The following is a 19,743-nucleotide window of genomic DNA, read 5'->3' as shown; positions in this document are numbered from 1 at the left end:
AGTGCTCGACGCCATGAATTCTAAAGAAAAACGGTCTAACTGACGCATATTTTTGTACATCCGATTGTAAAACGGTCCTAACTTTTCATTCTGTGACCACACTAACCAATATTTGCTTTTAGAACCGAGCACGAAGAGGAAACACGTTTGAGTTTTCCTATAGGAATGTATTTTTGGAAGTTAAATTTAGACTCGTTCTTGTCTGCTTCAAAAATCACGAGCAGAATAGCTCCGCGTGAGCCTTTAGCGTTTATTGTAATAACTTTATCACACCTACGTGCGGACAGCCGGATTAGGTGATCAGACGGAAGCGGCTGATTGGTCCGGCGGGAACGTATCTTCCACCGTAGTCTTACCTTAAGGCTGAACGTAGTGTACAGGGTGTTTTAATGCGTAAGTTTAAGAACGCACATCTTGACGAAAACCCAGTGGTGTCTTTTTCTTATTCAGCGCAGGAGAGAGAGGGAGGGGGGGGGGGGGAGGGTGTCGCGTGCGCCGCGGAGGGTGACGCGTGCGCAAAAGCACGCATCACCCTTTCCCTCTCTCCCGACTCTGGGAAACTGACAGACACCGCCAGGTTTTCGTCAAAACGAGCCCTTTCATTTCGTCAAAGTCACGCGCACCGCTGGCGCTGAGACAGAAAAGAAGGGGAGGCGCAGCGCAACAGCTCCTAGATAACAAAGCCGTAGTGCTGAATGAGATGGTGCAATTAGAGAAGGCCAACGCGGGACACAGATTGGAAACGAGGGCTACGCCAGCGCTCGACTTCGAGTTATGTTTGAGCCGTACATAGACCCAATGATGGTTTCCAATCTCTGTCCAGCGTTGGCCTTCTCTTACGACGCCACCTCATTGAGCACTACGTCTTTGTTATCTAAGAGGTGTTGGGGCGCGGTACGGTGGAATACGGGCTCAGTTGCCGCTCTACCGTCGCCGGATGTTTTTCGCTCTGGGTTTTCGAAGGAGCGGTGCGTGGGCTGTGATATGTGTGTAGTTAAAACCATTGATGCGATTTTCTCCACGAATGATAAGAATAGGGTTCCTTCCAAGGGTGGTATGAATGTGGAACTTGCCACGAATAATATGGATGACCGCATTCAAGGGATTCGACGTACTCTGGCAAGCAGAGAATAGCACAAGAGTCAGAAAAATTACAGGATCATTCAAGGGCGGATTTTTAGAGAATTCATTAGCACTGATCTTGGGAAACGTCATGCACATCCCTATTTAGGAAACAATAACAATGACTCCTAACGAGGCCAAAGAAAAAGGCAGCAAGAACTACAGGAAGCAAAAGAGAAAGGCAAAAGAGAAAAGAGAAGGGTTCAACGTTAGCGTTTCCCAAAGGGCGACGTGTGTGGAGTTTCAAAGGGTCACGCTAAAGCATTCACTAAGAATCCGTGCAACAATGGATCTTCCTCTAGCTTTTTTAAAGCTTTATACATTTGTTTAAAAAAGTCGTGGAGCTACACTTATGCCTTGTATGCAGGAGAGTTATACGGCTAGGGGGACATAGTATATTGGACACCCCATACCGATCAGTCGGCTAATTAAGCAAAATTCGTTCGTTAACTTTTCATTTAGTGAATATTCACATATGGCTCCAAGACGTAACTTGCTGAGCTTCATCACAAACCACTAAATCAACCATTTTTAGAAATACTTTGTTCGCGTTTGAACCGAAGTACTGCCCTAAAAATACAACTCGTGCAGCAGGTACAAGGCCGGGTTCTGAGATTAGACGGGAAAATCGCACGGGCGCCTTGTCTTACCGGTAGCCTTGTTTCTGCTGCACGAGGGGTAAGTTCAGCGCATTACTGCGCTTCTCAAGCGCTCTACTTCTTTCTAGAACAGAGTGATTTTGTAGTTTTCGATAATGTTCAGCAAGTTTCCAACTACTATGCGTTTATTTCCACTAATTAAAAAGTTAATTAACAAATTTTACCTAACTAGCTAAGGGATTGTTACGATAAGGCTGCTTTCTTATGTCCCCTTGGCCGTGTAACTCACCTGCGCAAACCGCATAAGTGTAGCTTTCATGTTGCATTTTTGAACAAATCTGTAAGTTTTAAAAAATAACTGCATATAGTTACTCGTTACACGGCGGAAGTAGTGCCCATTGCCAAAACAACGTGGAAAATATATTCTCAATTGAGCGGTGCAAACCGGTTTCAACCGTTAGTTTTGATGTCTGGAGTTGAACCGGAGCCGTGAACCCGAACCGTAACAGAACCGATAAGAACTTCGGTTCGACACTCTGGCAGGCGATACTATTGGCAGGTGTATAATAGGCTTTCGGACAACACTGTAGATTACATGTGTTAGCAGAGCCACACTTCGTGGTGTACGTGTTACTAAATTCCTTCTAATATACTTTTTAGCATGAAGGAGGTCACCCTAGGTGCAATGCAATGCTGTGATTACAGTATTGAAGGCATTTACAAATAGAGGTTAAATAAATTTAACCACATCATGAATGGAACGTGACTTTGAGACATTAATGAATCAGTTTTCGTGTTTTTGTGAAATTATTTTAGAACTGGACACAAAAACTTCGGTTTCTGAATGGTTTGTAGAAAAGTATAGTTCGCCTACTCTTGCTTAATTGCCTGTTAAGTAGTGTTATTTTAAGTGTTCGACTTCCGGGCGAAAAAAAAAAACTTTTAAAACTTTCGCAATTGGCTCTTTAGATTCCTAAAGCGTAATAACAAAATCATAGCAACAAATCTGCAAACGATAATGAAGAACTTTGCGACTTTTAACACTCACGACCTTTTTTTCCATTACTTGTATCTTGATTTTTTTCAATGGACCAGTCTGTTACAGATGCTGCAAAATTTGAAGTCATGCGTTTTCATTTGGTCTTCGGGCGGCTGTGTTTCTCAAAGCGTTTGCAAAGTTCGTGTGAAACGTACCGTTCAGTAGAAGCAACATGGAGAGTACAGATGCACCCATGATGGATCAGGAAGTGCGATAATCTGACTGCAATTGAAAAAAAAAAAACACGAGTTGATTTTTGATATCTCTAAACGAAGGTTGCTGAATTTTAAATTGATAACGAGGGGGGGACGCGCTTACTTACTCGGAAATATTTCTTAATTTCAGATTACCCCGCAGCGCGAGACAGATTATTGCTGGGTAAAGGGTGAATACAGTCGCGAAAAATATTGACCTAATTCTTGCATTCATAGAATGAACCAGCAATCTAAAACACATTGCGCTATTCAAGCCAATTCACATGGCAAACAGAATCCTGATTGGGTGACAGAGCGAAGACGTCACAGTCACGTGTGAAATCACACGTGACTGTGATGTCATGACCCTATCCACCCACTAAATTTGGCACCACATCACGTGACACGTGAAGCAACCGACTAGACCACGCACACACGCTTGCACGGCTTGGACACGAGTACGGGGTTCTTTGAAACGGCTCTACGAACGGGACCCGATAACGCTATCGCGTTCCACGCTTAAAGGAGCGCTGACACCCTAAAGATAGTTATTGTTTTTGTTGACAAAAACGATACAAGTTGTAGTAATTAACACGCAAAAAATGCCAACACGCAAATATATTTTCTTACGCGCGCGCCCGCCTTTTTATTTTTCGTGCTTTTCTCCCCCGTCCTTAACACCTCCTCGCCACTTTTTATTTTTGACGTAATTGAATATAAAATTTAGAAGCGCTGTAAGCAACATTTCTTAATATTTAATAACGGTATTCGTAAAACATGTTCTTTAACGTGATTGCGAACGCACTACGACCCTTCTTTTTCAAATACCGAAAATCGGAGTCCGGAGTGATGTCGCCTCTTGGCTTTCTATCCTGCCTCCGAAAAGATAGCGGCGCTCGACGGATGTAGCAGTGAGGATGATTGGAGAGTCGAGGAATCGAATGAAGTTCCCTTCTTTAGGTGCCCGATGACGTCTCAGACTTCGAAAAGTAAATCTTCAAACGGTCAAGACAACTTGGTTTGGTGTCTGTGTAGCGTAGTTTCGGTTGTGACTCCGCCGGGGCAGCATATCACGCAGATCCGGCGTGACGTGGCCCATCACGTCGCTCACAAAAGTCCACTGCGCGTTCTCTTTGGCTTCACAACGTTTAAAAAAATTTGAGATCGCTGACATAGCCTTAAAAGGACTTCAAACTCGAAAGTGAAGCGTCGTCTGCTCTCAGCGATAGGCGGCCGCACGGAGCGGCTCATCGCGGGGCCGCGGGCGAACACGAAACGAGTGCATGAGAGAAGCTTGAATTGCAGGACGACTCAATCTTCGACGTCACTGCACTGGCGCGTATTGGGCGGGAACTTCAGAGTCGGCTTTTGGGAATTGTTTCATAGAGCGCAGCTCTTAGGCGCTCGCTCCTGCGTTTGGCGGCGTCGCCGTTGGCGTCGCTATCGCCGTAACCGCCCCGCTAAATTTAGCGGGAAATTGTATTGGTGATGAGGTCACGTGATGTCAATGTTCTCGCTAAGTTTAGCGGAGAAATAGAATTTGTTTATAGGTGACTTGACACAAAGTCGTATGACGTCATTTTTCCCGCTAAATTTAGCGAGGAAACAGAATTAGTGTTGAGATCACGTGGCGTCAAGTTTCTAGTTAATTTAGCGGGGAAACTGTCGGAAGAGGCGATTGTATCCAGCAGGAAATGAGGATGGTATGTAGGAGGGGGAGGGAGGGTACGCAGGAGGAGGAGGGGAGGGTACGAGGTTGGAGGAGGAAGGGGACGGAGGACGAGGAGGGGGGGAGGAGGGGGAAGGGGAGGGGATACGAGGAGGAGGATATGAGGCGGCGAGGGTACGGAGAAAGAGGAGGGGAATGCCCCCTCTCTGTACCCTCCTCTCCTCCTCCTCAAGAGTTGCCATGTAATTTCGAATTACAGAGATTTCTATACTTTCATTTTTTACTTCGCAAATACTGAGTTTCCAAGTTTCGAGTTTTGAGGGTAAGGTCCAGGCATCGGTTTCAATTGTTTTGGAAAATAAAAATTCGTTTTACCTCTCAGTGTCCCTTTAAAGGCGAAGCTTAACCATCCTCCAAGATTTTTTTTTTTTCCATAAACTTAGGGAAATTGAATTTGTTTGTCACATGAGAAAGAAGGGGCAGAGTGGAAGGGAGGAAGTGCAATGTAGGAGGGGGATGGGGAGGGAAAGAGGAAGGGGAGGGAGGGGATGTAAGGCAGATGGGGAGGAGGAGAGGCACTGTAGGAGGTTGAGGAGTGGGATTGCGAGGGAGGATGAAATGAGAGAGAAATGGGAAGAGGGAGTCGGTGTGGGACATGACTCGTATTTCCCCGCTATATTTAGTGGGGAAACTGACTTGGTGTGTCACACGACCAATGAGGTGGAGGAAGAAACAGGGAGAGGGAGGGAGGTATCGCAGGAAAATAGGGGAGGGATGGTTAAAGCAGGGTGGTGAAAGGTAGGCCATTGAAAATTGATGGGAGTAAGGGGAAGGGGTAGCTATTGAGGACACCCTACAGGGGAGGTATGGGGAGAGGAGGGGAGGAGGAATTAAGTGGAGGAATGGGGAGAAGCGATTGGGAGCTATATTGCAATTGGGAGGGATGCTGAGGTCACGTGACGTCGACTTTCAAGCTAAATCTAGGACGGAAACTCAGTTTGTGTATAAGTTAGAAGACGTAAAATTTCGGCTACATATATAAGGGAAAAAGCATTGACGTATGGGTCACGTGACATCAACGTTCCCGCAACATTCAACGGGTAATGCACGGTGGAAAGGATGGACGCACAGACAAAGCGTTGGGATTCGGGGGTTTTGCTACAAAGCATTTTATGCTTTCGAAGATATTCTTAGTGAAATTCCCCAAAACACACTTGAGTTTGATGATATTCGTGATTTATTCTTGAACGGCTGACACCTTTAATATACCTGAAAAAAAAAAAAAAAAGGACATGCGACGAACGCTTTGCTGAGAAAACAGGGTCCGTACTGAGGCCGGTGGTCGGATCTGTGAAGCGTCAAAGATGATGCAGTGCCTCTGACAGTGCGCGCAGCCGCCGAGAGATCGCGCTAATAATGAATAATGTCCATTGAAATCGTAGTGCCGGTGATCACCTCAGCACTTTTTTCGACTAAAAGTACATTTTCTTTTTCTCGATGATATGTCATGATACAGTACTCACACTCCGTAGATTGCACCAGGTGTTGTAGGCGTTACCGAAAGAAGTAATAAAATACGTTATTGTCCACGTTACTTGAAAATAAAAACAACGGATTACAGCTAAAAAGTTACGCACGTTATATTTGCATTAGTTTATGAAATATGAATTAACATGTTTAAATGTTCACGTTACAAGTGTTATCAGCGCCGTATTTCAAGAAACGTTATGTCCATGCAGATATTGACCACACATACTTTATATTTTTACGCCTTCATCTAAATACTCCCAACAAAAAAGAGCCGAAGAAAAACTCCAAAATTTACATGGCTCAACAACACGACAAAAATTGTAGAGTAACGTTTTTTTAATGTTTTGGGAAGAAAAAAAAATCAAAGACGTTTGCGATTCTTTGTAATCCCGAATTATATCGCAGCTCTTGAGGAGGAGGAGGAGAGGGTATGGAAGGAACGGTCCCGTGTGACGTCACAAGTGTCGTCATATGTGATGTCACGTGCTTCCTCACGAGGGTAAACTGTCCCTCTAAATTTAGCGGAAATATTTCCCCGCTAAAATAAGTGGGAAAATTTTTCCGCTAAATTAAGCGAAAAAAATTTGCACAAAAAGATTCTCACTAAATTTAGAAAAAACATTTACCCCCAAAATAAGCGGGAAACGTTTGCCCTCCTGACGTCAAACGTAATGTCACGTGTGGCGTCATTATGGGAAATGTCTAAAAATGCAACGTGCGGTTACGCCGACGGCGACGCCGCTCAACCCCGAAACGGGCGCCTAAAAGCTGCGCTCTAAAATAACGAGTAACGTAACCCCGTTATTGCAAATAGGTAACATAAGTACGTTACTGTTGGGACAAAGTAACGTTAGCAAAAAAAAAGTAACGAATTACCGGTAACGCCGTTACCGCCAACACTGATTAAAGTAACATTGATTCACATAATTACACGATTTCTCCGTTCCAGGCTAACTCCGACCTCGGTCGTCTCAACCTTCCGATGGAGCCAGTGGAGAGTTCTAGTAGATCGTTCCGATACTTTCCCCGATAATGATACGATGACTGCCCAAAGGCGGATAATCGGGTATCGCTATCGGAGTTAGCGGCAAAAGGCGTTCTCCTCTGCGTGATTGGTTGAACCGGCAAAAGTAAACCCTCGACGCTTTCGATTGGTTCATTGGCTGCGCTCACAGTGAAACATCTTAAGGACGATTCACACAGTGGCGTCGAGTCCTTCCCGAGTGCAACGGTTTGCGACATACTCGTTGCTATGGCAACAGCTGCGTCGGCTCCAACTATGCCGCGTTTTACCGCTCTTTTGTAGTAGGCTGTATCAGGAGCCCATCGGTGGCAGTACCGGCGGCCTATTCTTGACACTAGGCAATACACGCGAGTCTTTGGGAGTAGCATACAAACGTGGAAATATTGAAGGTGGTACGGTGTGCTGAAAGGCGGGTATTTTTTCTCATCTGCTACGATCATTATATCGGGCGTTCGGAGGTGGAATCAGTACTTGTGAAGCTTTCGAACGCTGATTAAGACAATCAAAGGTGCGGAAGCACCCACGCCTGAGCTGGCAAATTAAGCTTGCTCTGATAGTTAAGTAAACAAAGAAGCCTGCCATCATTAAGACTGCCCTCGAGATGTTTTGTGTTTTAAATGTTTTAAAAGTTCCATCTTGACATCAGCTTTGCGGGAGTCAGCCACTTTCTCGTAACAAAGCCTTCAAGCTTGTCCTCTCCTAAACCCAACTCCTGTAAACCGACTCCCCGGCTACTAGATAACTCTTGTCCCCTTGAGCCCCACTTCATTTTTCGGCCAATGCAGTTACTCTTGACCACAAAACATTTGTTTGTAAGAACTGTGATGGCTCTCAGTTTTAATGTTTGTGCACCAGCTATTTGACAGGCTTCCCGAAAAGCAGTTAAATGTTTCAGTGTTGACAACAGCATAGAAATGGGTAAACTCCGCCTTTTCTCGTTTTTCCCATAGCGTTCCATGTATCAGCTCGTGTCGAGTGATGGCTGCCCGTGGTGCCACCCGACTCCAAAAAGACATGCCTCGATCCGCTACCCAGCCTACTATCATAACGATACATGGTTTTTACCCCGTTTCGTTGGAACCGACGCAGCTATTGTTGAAACAACCCGTACTTCTCAAGCCGCTGCAGTTGCCCTCGGGGAGAATAACGCAAGTTTGTGAATCAACTTTTATACAAAAGCTCTTAGTACATAATAAACTTATTAACTGCTTTCAACATGTTACTAGTTTTCTTATATTATTAACTGAAGCGATTAACGGGGCTGTTGGTAATAGTTACTAGCCATGCGAGTTAGTAACCGCTCTTTTTCTTTTCTTGAGGTAGAGCCACCCACCTCGAGAGCATATATATGTGGCCGTAGCTGCCGACAAAATCAGACTGCGAAATATGTTTTTCTCGCACGGTACAGGATTTTTAGGAACTACATCTAACACACTTAATGTTACACACAAATTGTGCTCGTTATTTATTTTTCCTGGATATCTCGTAGATGGAACGCATTCACGGCCCATGCCCATCAATGACACAATAGGCTACTGTTCCGCCTTTTATGCGCGCCAATTTTTAGGCGCGCCTTTCCTCAGGAATAACCTAAGTAATTTATAATTTTGCAAGAATGTTGCTGTGTTTTCACTAATGTTGTACCTAAAAACTGATTTTTTTATGCTCGAAGCGTCGAAGGAATGAATATTTTACTCAAAAGGAAATGTGCCAGCTGTGACTATTTACGTCACTCGATATAACAACCTTCTCATCTGCGTTTCTTTGTGGCCATTCGTTTACTTTTCTCCATATCTACGTATGGTGAGAAACATATCTCATATGTTTTTCACCTGCTCAACTGTTTTGGATTGCAATAAAAATTATTTACATTTTCTTGAATGGTAACAACCACAGTTACTAACCGAGGCGTCAGTGATGTGCCAAAGTAATAGGTGAGTAGTAGTAATTGCCACATAGGTGTAGCAACCGCTGCATTTGCTCACATCTTACTTAAACCTTTATTCCAGAGTGGTTCAGTGTGAATTCTTAAGAATCCACACTGCAATACCTGGAGACGAAATGATTTAAAGGCATTTCCTTTCCCTTCCCCAAATATAAAAATACATGTCTGAAACATGGAGCAGAAAGAAGACTACTGTCCCCCCCCCCCTCCCACCCCCATTCCGATACCACGGTGTGTAGGCTTAAAATGTTCTCTTTGAAAAAAATGTTTGTATTGGAACTGTCAACGTTGGGTATATGTTTTTTGTTTCCTGTCCCGATATTTTCTCAGATAAGCTAAGTATGGTTCCAACAAGACAATTCTAGATGGCTCACCTTTGCCTGCTGGATCTAGAATGAAATCAGTAAGACAGTAACAGCATGGTGATGCCGCTATATTTGTAGGAACGAAGCGTGCATTGTCTATAGCGCAGAAAAAGTCTTACCAGGAACAATTTGAAAAGTCCCTATTGATCAAAGCCAAAAATATGCCTCGGTCCAATTCTACGAGTTGCGTACTTACTAACTGGAGAAAGCTCTCCAATTCTAATTAGTGCTTATTTCTTGCTGGTCGTGCCGAGATGAATGGAACAACGATGTTGGCTCCAACGCGATTTGCGTATTACAAAAGGCATCAAAGGAGCTCGAGAAATTTAGTTCCCCAAATACGCTTCTGGAGTGATTGAGAAGGTTCACAAAGGATCATTTCACTATATCCCGATCGCACTAATGCCGAAAGTTCCATGTAATTTTTGGAAATTAAGACAATAGTTCACATTCAGGTTGCATGCGTGTTCGTGATAAACTTTGGTTTCCTTTGAATAGATTTTGGATCGAGTGATAATCAGGACGCCTTTGGCAACTCTCATATCGTGGGCGAGTCTCCATGGTATCACTGACGTGGAGCAATGTGCTTTCTTGCTCCACGTCACCTTCGTGTCATCCCACTGCTTTATTTAGCTTTTTACCTTCGCTAAAATAAAGCGTTACAATTGGAAGTTGATCAATAAATAATTACGGAAGTATGAAATGATGTGCATTTTGTTGAACGTCCTCTTCTGTCTTCGTATATTCAAGATTACACTTTGTGCGTAGGTTTAATTATTTGTAAAACATATAAAATAGCGCAACAGAAAGACAAGGACAAGAAGTATATAGGACAGGCGCTAACTTTCAGCTAGTTTTATTCAGGAAAATTGAACACATATATATACACGACAGGCAAAGCAGCCCCACGTAAAAGTTGATTAATTTTTCACCCGATCACTCAAAAACTGAAATTCATTACAATGAAGAACAATAGAAGTATCGCTGACACGTGCCGTCCCACTTTTTTTTTATAAAGAAAGCTTCCAATTGCTCTCGAGCGACCGTCTCTCGGTTTCTTCCAAGTATCCGTATCTGCTGAAGTCGCGGAACACAGCCACACGTGTTGCAATGTATTGGCAAATGCGAGCCATATTTATTCTTTACTGATAATGGGTGCTCCCGTGCTCGGTCATTGCTGCACCGCCCCGTCTGGCCAATGTATGCCTTTCCACAACTCAGTGGGATTTCGTAGACCACACCCACTGCGCAGTCCACGTAAGGGGTGACGTGTTTCTTATCACACGGTGCTTTTGCCTTCTCATCAGAGATGCGGGCGCGCAACCCAGCCAACTTCTTTGGGGCAGAGAATACAACGGGAACATCGTACTTGCTTGCAACTTTCTTCAGATAGTGGGCAACCTTGTGGATGTACGGAATGACTTCTGGTCTTTTTGTTCTCTGCCTCGTTGGGACCTTTCTTTTCAACCCCTTCATTTTTTTGTAAAGTGGTCTCCGCCACAGAAACCAAGACCGAACACGGGAAGCTAGCCAGTTCCAGTATGGAAATTTGATATTTAAAACTAGCATCCGCCTGATGGTCACAAGACTTCAGCAGTGCATACTCCAGGCACGAAGTTGCAATAGCTCTCTTAACAGTCTAATTATTTAATGCTATAGCATTATTAAGCTGCTCACCACATATTTCTATCTGGAATCTGTCCCAGAATAAGTGACCCGCTAAAGTTTGCAGAAAAGTGTTGCTGCCGAAGTTACCAAGTATTTGTTTTCCCAAATTTTCAGGAAAATTGACGTCACGTGTTTTGTGAACAAATACAGTTTCCCGCAAAATTTATAAAAAAAAACTTGACGTCTCGTGACTTATGCACCAATTTAATTTTCCCGCTACATTCATCAGCAAAACTGACTTTAATTGTCTAAAATTTAGTTTCCGTGCTCCATTCTTATTTCTCGAGACAAAATACCTGCCCGTGTGTGCAACGATAAGTGCTATCGTACTCAATGAAAATGAGCGTCTACAGCCGCATGTTTGATGAACGTACTCCTTATTCCCATAATACTCACTGCGTCTCACCCTACAATGATCTAAAGGCAAAGGCTACGGACCGCCAGATCCAATCACGAGCCACTTAGAAATTGTGTGCTCTTTCGCTTCGATACACGTATCTGTGCCCGCGTCTCGGATCACTGATGGGGATGGCCGGACAGTGCTTCGAATCGAATAGCAGTTAGTGACTCAAGAATTTTACATTGCCAAAAAAACACCGACGTACAGGCTCTTTGCGGTGTCGAAGATATTAAAATGATGAGGCGCTTTTGGGTTCAGAGCATTATTCGTCCACCCCAAATCTATGCTAAGCATGTCACAGTTTAGCGTGGAACGTGATTAGAGCTGGAGGCCCGTGGCTTTGGCCTTTTTTCCTTCTTAGGATAAGACAAAGTGTAGCATACTTAGCGGGCACAACCACAGATTCGGAAGAGAAATCACTGAATCATGTGCCATGGAGACCGTCAACAAGAGCATTTTTGCACCTTCATTTTAAGGACAAGGGAAGAGGTCGAATTCCCAACATCAGAGATCACTGGAAAATTGACAGCTTTACGTGGCACTAGTGCTTTCTAAACTTTTAAATTTATAGTACATTTACCTTTGGGACTGCAACAATATTTCCGCAACTTTATTATAACTGAAAATAGCAGATGCCGAACTCCTATTACCTGAGGTAACCAGATTTCTGATACCTCGTCGAGACGCCACTGTTTTTCAACTTTTGAATTTACTGGGGATTTCCATTTCCTTTAACAATTTTTTTTTCCTTTCCTTCTTCGAGAACGTTGAAACCTTTGGGGGACGTTTTATATTTTGTTTCATTCTTTGCTGCTGCTCAATGTAAGAAGTCCTGTTTCCGTCCCCGTCCTCCATGTTTTATACTTTCATGTATTCGTAGATAATAACCTCCGGTTTCTACGAATTTGCCTCGACATCAATTTTCTGCCCTGCAGTATTTTTTTAATTGGTTTTAACTCTCATTAATAATACAGCTGAAATGAATAAAAAGAAATGTGTGTAAACAGAAGATAACCTTCTGAATACTTTTAGCCATATTTAGGTTTATGTCTTTCGCTCATAGTGAGACAAGGGTTAGTTGGTACATCATTCTTTTCGTCAAAAGCGCCAGAAGACAATGACATAAAATAAGAAACACTGCACAAGCGCTTCAATCAACTGACTGTTTATTGAAACAACACATAGTGTTTATTCACCCAGTGGGGCTTCTCAAGGAAGGATTCAAATTTTTTATCCGTTAAATGAACAGTCGGGGCACTTACTGATCTGTCCACCCCCTTCCATTCTGATGTTGAATGACTCCTACAATGCTCTCAAGATCTGGTATCTTAACTTCCCCTGAATTTTGTTTCCAGTTCAGGGGCACAAGATCGTCTATCGCAGTGAAGAGCCAAATTGCCTGAGGAAAAATCCCTTACTGACAGCGCGTGCTATAGTGCCTTGCCATTGACTCACCTGCCCGTTTAATCCCGGAGTGGTCCGCCAGCGAGGTCTGGAGTAGGACCGGCGGAAACGGCAAGCCCTGGCCATATGACCTGGGCTTTGACGAACCCGGGGTGGTTCCGGAGCGAGACTCGGGCATTGATAGCCCGGGACAGCCAGCCTACGCACCGCTGGCGTGGGAAGCGCGATCCGCAGGCCTGAGCACGGACTCCGACTGTGAGCTCTGAACGACAAGCGACAACAATGGTAGGCGTGCCTGCACTTCCAGCTCTGATCGACGGGCAACCGGGAGGTACAGTAAACCCATTCACTGTCGTCTCGTTCTGTTATGCCACTCCCTGGGTGACGGGGCTCTTATTAATACAACAATACAAATATAGAGCTTTGTTTGCTAACAATAATTTCAACAAAACATCTTCACCGCGTCATGAAAATAAAATGTAATTTATTGTATCAATTCATTTTTATTTCTTTCTCCTTGGGCCTGAAACCGAAAGCATAAACGGCCTAAAGCGACCGTGCGAAGATTGCATGGCCAGTCAACTCACTCGACTCGCCGGCGCCCCAAGCATTTATCCTCCCCCCCCCCCCTTGCCGCCACTGCTCCCCTCTCCCAAATTTTTAACTTCCTAATCGTTGTGTCGCTGTGCGGCTGCTCGTTGCGCGTGGTTTTGTTTACCCGAGTGTCGTGCGAGCATGGTTCCGGTCTTTGGCGTTCCGTGCGCCTGTCGAGCTCGATGAATATTTTTGGTGCAAACTTTCACAGACTGTTGAGTAATGCATTCGACGTGGCCATGTTCAGATGGTGCACGAACAGCGCAAATGCCAAGTCTTCAAAGGTTTTTTTTTTTTTTTTTGTTTCTTCAACAAAAGGCAAGTTAGTTTGTACTTAACCTACTCAGTAATATTTGCTGAGCGAAAATGCCATTCAATTTTTGCTGTCCATAGCTGTTAGTTTACTTTTGACCGTACCAGAGAAGGCTTGTTTTCGAAGTGAAAACAAATTATTTCTCATAGTCTCGATGAAGTCCAACCCCGAACGGCTACGGTTTTAATGAAGTTAATGATATACACTTTGCTCCGCTTCGAATTATGCACAACGGCATATTTAAAGTGTATCAAAAGGGTTTAATCTTGAAATTATCTCATGCGGTCCTCAGACAGACCGATGATAATAAATACAGAATTCGGCTCGCTATATTTTTATTCGAAATTTCATTTATTTCTGGTCCCGTGTGGGACAGCGGCATTCTTCGACATTAGTTCTCTAAAAATAGATGTTTGGTTTGTGTCCTAACTATTTGAATAAGTTTAGGTTTTAAATATTATTACCACATTGTCATTGCATATGTTGGGACATGGAACGAGCATTTGATCGTTTTCTCACGGAGGAAGGAAGCTGCGGGCACTTGGTGGTTCCCAACCCGTTCAACAACCTGATGAGTGCAAGCATTTCCGAAGCTTTATTTCACTACCTTTCCATCCTGAACTAAGTACAAAACGAGCGTGTTGGTAACAAAAATTAAATATGAGGAAGATACATAGAAAGTGGACGGACAACAAAGACTTCCAACTAGCAACAAAATTTATTGTCCCGAAGTTTGCATATATAGGTGATGGAGGGTAGGGTGAAAGACGCCCCCCTCGAAGGGGGAAAATCGATGGGGGAGGGTGTAGAGGCAAGAGAGTGGAGGACGATACCGTGAGGTACCGTGAGGATGACATCTAATCGCTTGGAGCCACGGAAACGAGGGACGTCAGCTCTGGCCCCAAGAAGTTTATCTCCCTCCTAGATAAGCCCATGGAGGAGGACCCGAAGTTGTTTTGACTCTGGTGCATAGCGAAGGCCTCCATGATCTCTCGTCCGTATCTTGAGGCGTGACCTCCAATCCTTGTGGTCGAGGGAGGGTCGGCCGAACAGGGTTCGCTGCACTCATAGGTGTGTTTGGCAGGCGGGTGGTAACTACCCAGGCAGCACACGATATTGGGCCAACATTGGAATTGATGGGACAAAGAACGGCCCAACAATGGCCCAACTGAGCCATGTGTTTACCAATATTGGAATTACCTGGGCCAATAATGGACTATCATAGCCAATGTTTTTTCAATATTGGTGATGCACTGGAATAAGCTGTCCAATATTGGACTGTGAAAGCCAATGGCTTGCCAATATTGGATAAATGCTGGCATAACCTGTCCAATATTGGACTGCCAAAGCCAACGGTTTTCCAATATTGGATATATGCTGGCATAAGTTATCCAATATTGGACTGCCAAAGCGAATGGCTTTCCAATATTGGATATATACTGGCATAACCTGTTCAATATTGGACTGTCAAAGTCAATTGTTTTCCAATATTGGATATATGCCGGCATAAGTTATCCAATATTGGACTGTCAAAGCCGATAGGTTTCCGATATTGGATATATGCTGGCATAAACTGTACAATATTGGACTGTCAGAGCCAATGGCTTTCCAATATTGGATACATGCCAGCATTAGCTGTCCAATATTGGACTGTCAAAGCCAACAGCTTTCCTATATTGGATATACGCCGGCATAACCTGTACAATATTGAACTTTAAGAGCCAATGTGTTTTCCGATTTTGAATATACGTTGGCTTAAGCTAGTTAATATTAAACTGTCAAAGCCAAGAGTTTTCTAATATTGGTGATGTCTTGGTATAGGCTGGTCAATATTGGTACTGCTATAACCAATGGCTTATCGATATTTACGTCGCCTAGGCTATAGACCCGCGAACCTCTTTTTTGCATTGCAGAAATAGGAAATTGGAAAAGAGTCATTCATGAGCTCGCTCGGGCGAGAATTTTATTTAGCCAACTTCATGGGGCGTACGTCGCCGGCGCTTTATAACCGCAATCACAAATACGTCCTTAGCTGCCTATATGACTATTGCAGTTTTTTTGCTGGCTGCTCTCCATTCGCATTGCCTTACCTCGGCGTTGACAACTTAACTCCGTTTTTTTAGATTTAAGTATTTTTGTCTTTTCCAATATATTTTTTATATATACGTAGCGTTAACGTTTTCTCTTTGTCCGTGCCCCTGTCATGTTTGTATTTCTTTCTGCGTGCTCTATTTTTTTATATTTAATGATTCTGTGCATATTTAGTCATTGTCGACGCAGGTGTCAACAAACATAAAGCCGCCGCTTACGCTGCAACCGAAGTGACTCTCAGTTTTACGAGAGTATATCGCGATATAAAGTCATATATTAAACTCGAGTGAAGTCTCGAGAGGGTTGCTTCGACTGCCAGTGCACATGTCATCAGGGTAGGCAGAGCAACGACGTAGCTATCGCGACGCGAGAGCACACTGCGCCTCGATGTGGCCGGCCGCGCTCGCTCTGCGGAAATGTGAGCGTGGGACTCTCGAGCCCCGTTAGCTTACTGAAGCTGCTAGACCCTACTTTGTTGTCGCGAATCATTTGCCCTTCGAACGGTCGCGAAGCCGTTGCGCTCGGAGTACCCTACCCAGCATCTTTCAGAAACCGTTCGCGCAGCATCGCAACCCTCTGTCGGCGAGCGTGGGCGATTCATCGTGTGCTGCAATTCGGACGATGTGCTGCTCGGGCTGTCTTTTATGTGTAACTCTTTCGTAAAACAATTTGAAGTTTAAAAACGCGAACCTAACAGCGTACAAACAGTTTTAAATTTATTGATAAAAAATATATTTATATACTTATAGATATATTTGTGTACATCGAGCGCAAAAAATAGTCGCGCTTAGTTCTTCATTACATTATATTATATATTTATATATTATTATATTTACGTTATACGACGTAAAACATACTGTCTTCAAACTTGCCCCGTTTAGAACCACTTTTGGGCTGGAGAGCGTCTTTAGAAGTTCAAAAGCTGACCTTCAAAGAGCTGTCCTGTTAAATCGGTATTGACAGCAGGGTAGACGCTATGCGTGTTTAAGGCCAATCGTGTCTCCGGTTATGGTCACTTGACTACGGTCTCGAAGCTGGTGATAAGGCAGAGCACGGAACCTGCCTAAAGCCCAAGGTCACGCATAACATCTACTGCACTATCAACCTTGGGTAGAAGTGACAAATTCTCTCGCTGCGTTCATTGTTGAGATGCCCCTGGAGATTAGCCTTTTGTAAGCGCACCCCACCCCCGTTCTGGCCTGCTTGCTTTGTCCTCCTTCTCTTTTTTTCTCTCTCCCTAAGCTGAAGGCGCGGTAGACGGTCCGTACTCGCCGGACCAATGACCCGTACACGTTTTATCGCTTGAGTTCGCTCTCTGTGCGCGGGTAACGGCAGAAGCGTGATCACGTGGTTTGACGGATGACGCATTAGCCGTTGAAAAACTCGGAATGCCTGCGTCGCGAAGACCGGACCTAGTTTCGCGTGTGACGCGGCCTGCGGGGTGCGGGCCCGCTGTGGATTTCGCTTCTGTGGTAAATGGTATCTCGTTCGAAAAGTCCCACCCGTGTCGATTTCTTCATAGAAGCCCAAGACATTCTTGTGAATCGTTTAGTGTTCGGTTCGGCAAATGGCAGCGTGTGCTACATCGTGTTGAACCTTCACGGATCACTTCCTTCTGGTTTTTGTGTTTGAGGGGTTTTTCTGCAGTGCCCGTGTTTACATATATGTCGGATTACATCTTTCAAGTCCGGTATTTTCAAAGTAAGTGCGCTGCAACCTACTTGGTGATCATTGTCCGCTCTTGTATGGGTAATCTTCCGGATAACCTCTAGACTTGGGCAGGGCCTATCTCCTGGCAGCCGTTAGAATAAGTTTCCCGCAATCTTACCGACAGTCGCCTGCCATTATCTGTCTGAAATAATGTCACAACTGCAGGTAGAATGCTGACTTTTTTATTCTCCGTGCGTTTCGCGAAAACACGTTTCGTGGCCACCTTTTCGTCGACATTTTTGTTTCATCGACACGCGTTACGCGAATTGCGCGCTGTGGGGGCATTTCGTCGTGCGTGTATTCCTGAGGCGCAACGTTTCCTTGACATGCATTACGCGAATTGCACGCTGTAGGGGCATTTCAACGCAAGTGTATTCCTGAGGCGCGTGCTCACCGAACCAGCCCACCCTTTCACGCCGCTTCATGCCAAGTCTGAAGCTGTTCATTGCAAAAAAACAAAAAAGAAAAGAGGGAAAAAGATGTATTTTGAGTTTTTTTTATGAAACATCGCGTGTTGATGAAACGATCTGTCTATGAAATGTCGTTCGATGAACTGATTGCACCGCCAATGAAGGGCGAATAGCGGTAGAATTTGGGGGAAAAAATTCTTCCAGCTGCCGGGAGACTGGACACTCCACAATAATTACCCCGGTTTGTGTTTACTTTGCAATCTTCTTAGTTGTATCACAGTTGAATAGTACCTCTTCACATATTACAAATTGCTGATTTTGTGCCTGTCTACAGAATAAGCTGTGTGTAATAAACTTTTTGAAGATTTTAAAACAATCCCTTGTGTCTGTCTACCTTCCTTTTTGCAAACAACTTGGTGAATGCACTTGCAAAGAGCTGGGCGAGTGCAACGATGGCCAAAAATCAGCATAACGGCCAACATTGGATCGGGTCGCCCTTCCAGTGTTGTCCATTATTACGCCGGTTTTCGCCAATGTGGGAGCACCTTGGCTGGAACCATGGTTTAGCAATGGCCCAACATTGGCACCAATGATTGGGCCGACATTGGCTGGAACGATGGCTGAACAGTGGCCCAACATTGGCACCAATCACTGGCCCAACGTTGGAAAGGGTAGCGCTTCCAATATTGTCCAATATTGCGGCCGGTCTTTGCCAATGTTAGGCCAACGTCGGACCGACATTGGTGTGCTGCCTGGGTAATCTCCTAAGTGTCGGAGGCGGCTTTCTTGATCTCGTTTGCATATGTCCTCACCACATCATTTAGGCATCGGCCCGTCTGTTCGATGTATTTAGCACCGCAGGACATGGGAATCGAATGCACGCACTCTTTGAAGCAGGTTACATAATTGCTCTTGTGATTTTTCCGGCAAGGGGGCGCTGGACCGGGGCTGTTGACTTTTCTACAAATGGAAGCTAATTTGAACTTACACAAAAATACTACATCGACGAACTGGCGTCGGTATACGATATCGCCACCAAGATCCCAGAGGATAGCCGTCAAGATTTCGTGGGTGCTGGAACAAGGGCTGTGTGCTTCCACGATGGAAGGAGCAGGAGAACCAAAAAGGCCTCTACGCCAGTCATCAAAGAACTTCATGCCGGTGAGCTGAGTTTACTTCAAGCTGACCGAACGGGTCCGTTCGTCATGCTGGAAAAACAAATGCAAGACAAATTTAACGAGGCCCTGAAAAAGAACTTTATCGGCCTCAAAACGCGGTCATCCGGGTTCCTTAGGTCTAGGGTGAAGGCACTCTGCGACTCATCTAACCTCCCCTCTTTAAAAAGTGCCGTTCTTGCCCCAGCGAAGCCATACCTCTCTATTTCTTTTCCGCTAAAACGCACAAACCAGGCGTGCTTGTCCACAGTATTGTATCCGAGACGGGATGTTGGAAGAGGCCTTGGCGAAGCTTCTCCAGAAACATTTCGGATCATTCAAGGTCCACCAACCTTTCAGACTAAGAAATTCGGAAGACCACCTTCACGTGTTGGACGGGTTGCACGCCGGCACTGAAGCTGTAAGAGCGTTCTCACTGGATGTTGTCGATCTCTACTATAGCCGAAATGTGAAGACCCTCCTAGGTTTCATTTCTGACGCCATTCACCAGA

The sequence above is a fragment of the Ixodes scapularis genome, unplaced genomic scaffold (genome assembly GCF_016920785.2).
Source record: "Ixodes scapularis isolate PalLabHiFi unplaced genomic scaffold, ASM1692078v2 PGA_scaffold46__3_contigs__length_2488377, whole genome shotgun sequence".
Lineage (NCBI taxonomy): Eukaryota > Metazoa > Arthropoda > Arachnida > Ixodida > Ixodidae > Ixodes > Ixodes scapularis.
The sequence above is the reverse complement of the archived record's forward strand: the minus strand, read 5'-3'. Positions refer to the sequence as shown.